General features: G+C 40.8%; 1 protein-coding gene across 3 annotated transcripts in view; it reads right to left on the bottom strand.

The window, feature by feature from the left end:
- Window positions 1-8,251, bottom strand: part of LOC122553731 (RAS guanyl-releasing protein 1-like) — a 117,803-nt gene that overhangs the window by 14,283 nt on the left and 95,269 nt on the right. The gene's annotated exons all lie outside the window — the stretch shown is intronic.

The following is an 8,251-nucleotide window of genomic DNA, read 5'->3' as shown; positions in this document are numbered from 1 at the left end:
TGAGCATTCTAGTATTATCCTTTTAAATCTTTATTGCACCTTCTAACATTGTGCACGATACTTTAGTTCTTTCCAATGTCATTGCCCATCCCTACATAGCTGTGAGAGGTGGTAATGAGCTTTAGTGGCTTGAGACAAGTTCCAACTTCTATAGAAATTACCTTTCTTTATTTGAATTTTTTTTTATGGCCTCATGATCTTGTGATGCTGGTTAATAATTTGTATATCTCTAGCCTAGTTCTCTGCCATTTTCCAATCAAATGTTCTTATTTTATAAGCAGAATGTGGTCTGCTTATTTTTCTTATCAATTTAAATGACCCTGAACATATCTATGTAGAGAATTGTTCTGCAAGTTTATTAACAGTGTTTTGCATTTTGTCATGACATCCGCACTTTTCTAACAAACTTGGTGTCATTTCCTAATTTTGGGAATGTGCTGCCAATCCTTGAGTCCGCCATTGGTGTAAATGTTGAATGATAACGATTGCAATACTGATCCTTGTGGAACACCACTGCTCAGCTTTTGTGAATCTGCTACTCATAGTTAAGGGCAAGGACAGAGGTCACAGACCCCAGTACTGCTCCTGGCCCAAATATCTCACCCTGCCCTTCACCTGAGCACTGCAACCCCATCCCTCATCTGAGCACTGCAGCTTCCCCTCACTCGAGTGAAGCAACCTTCACCTGAGAATAGTCACCTGACTCTTAACCCATTCTCAGTGGGTTGTATTTACTTTGATCTCTTATTCTAAAATCATGGTCACAGCACATTTTGTATTCACTTGTGGGACGTGGGTGTCAATGGCTGAGCCAGCCTTTATTGCCAATTGCTTGTTGCCCTTGAAAGTGGTGGTGAGTTGCCTTCCTGAACCACTGCAGTTCATGCTGTAGGGAGACCCACAATGACCTGAGGGAGCCAAGTGCAGGATTTTGTCCCAGTGACAGTAAAGGAATGTCAATGTATTTGCAAGTCATGATGGTGAGTGGCTTGGAGGGGAACTTGCAGGTAGTAGTATTGCCATGTACCTGTTGCCCTTGTCCTTCTAGATGGAAGTGTTTGTGGGCTTGGGAGGAAGTGTCTAAGGATTTGGTGTATTTCTGCAGTGCATCATCTAGGTAGTAGACACTATGACTTCACAAGTACGGCATGCTCATCCTTGGGGGAGTCCGTCATCTCAGTGCAGAAAAAAAGGCTGTATATTTGCATTCATCTTCAGCCAGAAGTGGTGAGTGGATGATCCTTTTTGGCCTCATTCAGAGATTCCCAGTGTGACAGGTGCCAAGTTTCAACCAGATTCATTCCAAATGATATCAAGAAACAGTTGAATGCACTGGTTGCTGCAAAGGCTGAGGGTCCCAATAATATTTCAGCAACAGTATTGAAGACTTATACTCCACAACTACCTGTGTCCTGGCTATTCCCACATAGTGACAATACCAGGTTTTAATCACCAAGGTGGAAATTTACCCAGGTATATCCTCTGTACTTAAAACAGTACAAACGGAAATTTCTGCCCTGTCAGTCTACACTCAATCATTAGTGAAGTTATGGGAAAGATTGTCAACAGGACTATCAAGTGGCACTTTCAAAGGAATAACTTGCTGTCTAATGCTCATTTTGGGTTCTGAGAGGGTCAGCTCCTCACCTCATTACATGGACAAAAGAGTGGAACTGAAATGGTGAGAATGACTACCCTTGGTTTCAAGGCAATATTTAAAAGAGCATGTCATCTAAAAGCCCAAACAAAACTGGAATCAATGGAAATTGGGGTGAAGGTTATCTGCTGGTTGGAGTCATACCTAATACAAAGTAAGGTGGCTGTAGTTGTTGGCAGTTAATCATTACAGTCTCAGGACATCCCTGTAGGAGTTACTCAGATGTGGCATCCTCAGCACAACCATCTTCAGCTGCTCCAACGATGCCCTTCCCTCCATCATAAGGTCAGGGGTGGGATGTTCACTGATGATTGGAATGTTTAGCACCAAACCTGTCACCTTCAACACCGAAACAGTCTATATCCATATGCAACAGGACAATATTCAGACCAGGTTGATACTACACAAATACCTGGCAACAAACAATTCCATGAGAGAATCTAACCATTGCCCCTTCATTTTCAATGGCTGAATTCCCCAGTGTTAACATCATTAGAGCTTTCTATTGATCAGGAACTGACCTAACCAGCCATGTATACACGAGCAAGTAAGAGGCGAGGAATAGAGGGTGGTGAATCTGTGGAACCCATTGCCACAGAAGGCTATGGAGGCTAAGTCATTGCGTATATTTAAGACAGAGATAGATAATTTCTTGATTGGTAAGAGGATCAAGGATGATGGGAAGCAGGCAGGAGACTGGGGTTGAGAAATATATCAGCCATGATTGAATATTGGGATAGACTTGATGGGCCATATAACTTGGTTCTGCTCCTATAACCTATGGTCTTATGGTCTTAACTTTGCAGTGAGTAACTCACCTCCTGCTTCCCTGTTGTCTGTTGAGTATTTACAACATACAAGTCAGGAATGTGATGGAAAAACCCCCACTTGCCCGAATGAATCAAGCTCCAGCAATGCTCAAGAACGCTGATACAATCTGGGACAACACAGCCCACAACACTGGAGCTTCTTCCACCACCTTCAATACTCCCCTACTTCATCACCAACAGTGACAGCAGTGTGTATCATATACAAGATGCAGTGCAGAAATTAATCAAGGCTCCTTGGCAAGTTGCTTTCAAACCCATGACTCTACTTGTCTTATTATGACCTTGTTTTGCTTTTCTTTTTATCGTTTAATCTTTCCTGCCTTTGACTGTTATCATTTATTTGATTACTTAACCCCAACTATTTAGCTTCCTCTTCACCTGCTTAAAACCTGTTATACATCTAACATTTTCTAATTCCAATCAAAGTTCTTTGACCTGAAGCATCGTGAATATTGTCAGAATTCATTATTATTTACAATGTTTTCTGTTTATATTTCATCTACCCACAGCCTTTATAGTACTTTACTTTGGCAAAAGATGCACCATGATTTTATTGAACAGCAGAAAACAGGCTTGTGGAACTGTGTAGCTGACATCTCCTGTTCCTTATTTTCTTATGGACGTCACTACATGCCATCAATGCAACACTCCCTCAGTATCACGCTGAGTAACAGATTCAATTCTGTGATGTCTTGGAGTGATATTTGAACCCACAATCCTATGACTCAGAGCTGAACACTTTCACGCTATGGGATAATTTTATGAAATAACACTCTCAGTATGGACTCCAGAGACGGATGCAGGTGGGCAGTTCAAGGTGGGTGAGTGGAGGCAAAGTGTATGCCAAATTCCAAATGGATGAATCCAACAAGAGAAGCTCTGTTGATTTTCCCTGTGATGTATTTACTCCATCTTCCCTCCTTAATTAAATGTTGGTTTGGAATTAGATGTCTGGTTTTGCGCTAATCCTAGGGAGCGCACTTGTAAGTTGAAGTTAAAATCCTGCCATTACAACCAGTCATTGAATTTAAATTCAATTGAATGATGAATCTAGAATAAAATACTAGTTTCAATAATAATGATCATTAAATTATCCAATTGTTAGAAACTAATGTCCTTCAGGGGGAAGAAATCTACAACCGCTACCTGACATAGTTTACATGTGACTCCAGACCCACAGCACTGTGACTGACAGTCAACTGCCCTCAGAAGTGGCCCAGTATGGCACTCAGTTGCATCACACAGTTCAGAAAAATCAAATAATATTGACATCAGCTTAGGTGCCAGAAACAACAAAACACATCTGGAACAAAAACAGAAAGTGCTAGAGAAAATTAGTAGGTTTGGCAGCATCCGTGGAGAGAAAGCAGAATTAACATTTTCAGTCTGGTGATCTTTCTTCAGAGCCATTCTGACAAAGGGCCTGTTGACTTAACTCTGCTTTTCTCTCCACAGATGCGGCTAGACATGCCGATTTTCTACAGCACTTCTTGTTTTTGTTTCAGATTTCCATGATCCATAGCTCTTTGCTTTACTAAAGATGCATCTGCCCCAGTTGACTCTGAAAAATCTTCCTGACATCCGTGGGCTCGTGCCAAAATTGGGAGAGCTGTCCCTTGGGCTAATCAATTAACAGCCTGATATTGTCTACTAGATATTATTCCATGAGTATGATTAAGTTCAGACATTGCCATCATATGCATATGTCCCTGTTCCACCAGAGGTGGCAGCACAGTGACATACAGTCAGGAGGGAGTATCCCTGGCAGGCCTCAACATTGGCTCTGAACTTCATCATATCTCATGGAATCAGGTTCAACCCCTCTTGCTGATCATCACCTACCGGCCTTCCTCAGTTGATGAATTTGTGCTCCTCCAGGATGAACACCACTTAGAACAAGCGCTAAGAGTGTCAAAGGCACAACGTACTCGAGGTGTGCAGGTTTAATGCACATCACCAAAAGTAGATCAATAGCACCACTACTTGTCAAGTCTTAAAGGAAATCTAAGTCAATGGCGGGTCATTAAGGAACCAACGTGATGGGAGAAACTTATTTGACCTTATCCTCTCCACTGTACCTATCACAGATCCATCTATCCATGATAGCATTGGCAGATCTAAACACTGTGTAATCCTTGTGGAGATGATGTCCTGTCTTTACAGTGAGGTCATGCTCTCTTGTATGTGGTACTACCACCATGCTAAATGTTATAGGCACAGAACAGATGATCTATCAACTTAAAACTGAATTAAAAATCACACAACACCAGGTTATAGTCCAACAGGTTTATTTGGGAAGTACAAGCTTTCAGAGTGCTGCTCCTTCATCACTAGCTACCTGACGAAGGAACAGTGCCTATAACATTTAGCATGGTGGTAGTACCACATACAAGAGAGCATGACCTCACTGTAAAGACAGGACAGCACCTCCCTATCGTAACTTAAAACCTGAAAATCAATGAATTGCATCCATGGGCCATCAGCAGCAGAATTGTATAACTCTACACAGTTTTGGACTTATTTAAGAAAGGTCATAATCGCTGTAGAGATAGTTCAAAGATGTTTTACTTTGCTGATGAGGAGCTATCTTATGAGGGAAGTTTGGTGTGTATTCACTAGGGATAAGAAGAATGTGAGATGATCTTAGTGAAATACATAAGATCCTGAAGGGGCATGACAGAGTAAATGCTGAAAAGATGTTTCCCTTTGTGGGAGAGACTAGAACAAGGGACATTCTTTAAAATAAGGAATTCCTAATTTAAGATGCAACAACAAGATTTTTATCCCAAGGTCATACATGAGTCTTTGGAACTTTTTTCCCACAGTGTGGTAGATGGAAGGCCATTGAATATTTTTTAAGGCAGAGGTAGATAGATCTAACTAATATGGAGATCGAACTAACAAGGATGTTTAAGAATAGTAGGGGCAGGCAGAAAGGTAGAATTGAGGCCACAATCTGATCAGCCATGACCTTATTGAATGGTGGACCAGGCACGAGGAGTCATATGACCTACTCCTGCGTTTCATTTGTATGCTGTATGTATGCTTGTTTTCAGCCACTGTGCTATTACCATCAAACCAGAGGATCAGCCTTGATTCAAGGAACAGTGTAGGACAGCATGGCAGGAGCAGCACCAGGCATACCTGAAGATGAGATGCATACAGGACTACAAATAAGTTAAACTGTGGATGCAACATGCTCTAGGCAGTTAAATAATTTCTCACACAAAGAATCACATCAGAACTCTGCAATTCTGTCAAATCTAGTAGTGAATGGTTGTGGACAGGTAACTGGAGGAGGATGCTCCAAAAACATGCTTATCTCCAACGATGGAAGAATGCAGCATATTAGTGCAAAAGGCAAGGTGCATAGAGTTCTGGGGAAAAATATAAACAGCTCACTGCCAAGCCACTGTTAGAAGAAAGTTGACAGTTGGCTGACAGGCCCAGAAATTAACCAAACCACAGACATAACATAGAGACTCTACTTCTAGAGGAAGTCCTGCCTTCTGGTTGGCAGCTCATACAGTCCATGCAAGCCCACAATGGAGGCCTGATAGATTTCATAGTGAGCTAAATTGGGTAGTTTTGGGCTGAGATATTTTGGCAACTCAGGAAGGGGAGCCGGAAGGAGACAAAGAGGATGGTTTTTGTAGTATGGGTGAATAAATTATGAAGGATATTATCTTCTCAGGGGTGCCCCCATGCAAAAACACATTTAAAATAAAAATGAAATGCCCACCATTACCCCCTTCCCATGTCAACCATTTTATAGTATAGATCAATTGACTGTGATTAAGACAAATGCCTTTTAACAAGTCCAACTCTACTCACAATCTACAATGAAGTGATGGAACATATCATTAATAGCACTATCATTCAGCAATAACCCTGCTCACTGATGCTCAGTTTGTGTTCTGCTGGGCAGACCTCATTATTATCTTGATCCAAAAATCAAAAGAATGAACTTTCATTAGTAACAATAGTATGTTGTCCTTGACATCAATTTAGCATTTGATCAAATATGGAACAAGAAACCATAATAAATTTGAGGTTAATGGGAATTGGGGGGGAAAACTCTCCACAGGTCATATCAGAGTTGATAAAGCATGGTGCTGGAGAAGGCACAGCAGGTCAGGCAGTATCCGAGGAACAAGAGAGTCGATGTTTCGGGGAGGACCCTTCTTCAGGATTCTACAGGTCATATCAAACACAAAGGAGTATGGTTATTGTTGTTGGAAGTTAATTATCACAATCCCTGGGATATCAGTCCAGGTAATGCCTTATGCAAAACACCTTTAGCATTTTGTATGCATGACTTTCCTTCAAAAATAATGTCAAAAGTGTGCATGTTTGTGGATGATTTCAAAGCCTTTCAAAAATGTTTTGCAACACCTTAGATGCTGAGGCAGATCGAGTCTGTATGCATAAAGATCTGGACAGCATTTAGGGTTGGGCATAGTACAAGGCAAGTAAATTTGTGCCACACTAATTCCAGGCAATGGCCCCTTCAAGAAAAGGAAATCTAACCATCTTCCCCTGAAATTCAACGTCACTAGTACCAAAAAATTTCCCATTGTCAACATTCTATGGTTTACCATTGACCAGACATTGAACAGGACCAGCCATATAAATCCTGTGGATACAAGAATATTGGGAATTCTATGGCAAGTAACCCACCTCCTGATGTTCCAATGTCTGTCCATCATCTACAACGTACAAGTCAAGACTACAATTAAATACTCTCCATTTACCTGAATAAACACATCTCCAACAACAATCCAGGATAAAGCATCCCACTTGATCAGTTCCCTATTCACCACTCTCAAACTTCACTCTGTGCATCACCAATACATAGTTGCAGCAGTACATCCCAGCTACAACACCTACTGCAGTAAGCTACCAAGGCTCCTTTGTCAGCACCTTCTAAACCCATGAACACTACCATCTAGAAGGGCAAATATAGCAGATAATAGAAACGTCATGACCTCTCCAACTCACATACCATCCTGATTTGGAGTTATATTACTGTTGCTTTACTGTCACTGGATCAAAATCCTGCAACTCCATCTCTAGCAGGAGTGGATGAATATGTAGAGTTCAAGAAGGCAGCTCAACATTATCTGTTAGGGATGTGGAATAAATACTGGCACAGCCAACAACATTCACATCCTAAGAGTAAATAAAAGAGGGCATCATATATGTGCAGTTCTTTCATACTCCATTTTGACTATTGAAGCTTAACTTTCACTGATTCATGTTACTATTGCTCGACAATTCCAAGATTATCCACACTCAAATTAAGAACAAAAAAAGCGCTCTTAGGCTGATTAGTTCTGAAAAAGTACAGATATAATGCAAAAATCATTTCCACAAAATACTCCAATGTGTTGAAATTTGTTATCTGTGGTCTGTTTTCATTTGTGGTATAGATTTGGTTAATCAGCAATTGCATTATTGTTGTATCATTCATCTAACAGGACAATAAAAGGTCAACTAGTTTGGCTTTGGTCTTTTCTGATTCAGCAATTTCTTTGTTCCTGTAATAAGGAAGGAGTTTTCCCAAACTGGTTGAGAGGGTGGTAAAGATGCTGTTCTCTCACATTTGTTGACAATTTATGAGATAAGAAGTCTCAAATTTGTGAGCATTATCTCAAGCCATTATCTCTACCGTTCACTGAACCATAACTATGGGCAATTGTTGAAGGGTGATTCTATCTCGTACCCCTCAGAGTACTCAGATGTACATGATGACAAGATAAAT

The sequence above is a fragment of the Chiloscyllium plagiosum genome, chromosome 10, assembly GCF_004010195.1.
Source record: "Chiloscyllium plagiosum isolate BGI_BamShark_2017 chromosome 10, ASM401019v2, whole genome shotgun sequence".
Taxonomy (NCBI): Eukaryota; Metazoa; Chordata; class Chondrichthyes; order Orectolobiformes; family Hemiscylliidae; genus Chiloscyllium; species Chiloscyllium plagiosum.
The sequence above is the reverse complement of the archived record's forward strand: the minus strand, read 5'-3'. Positions and strand labels throughout refer to the sequence as shown.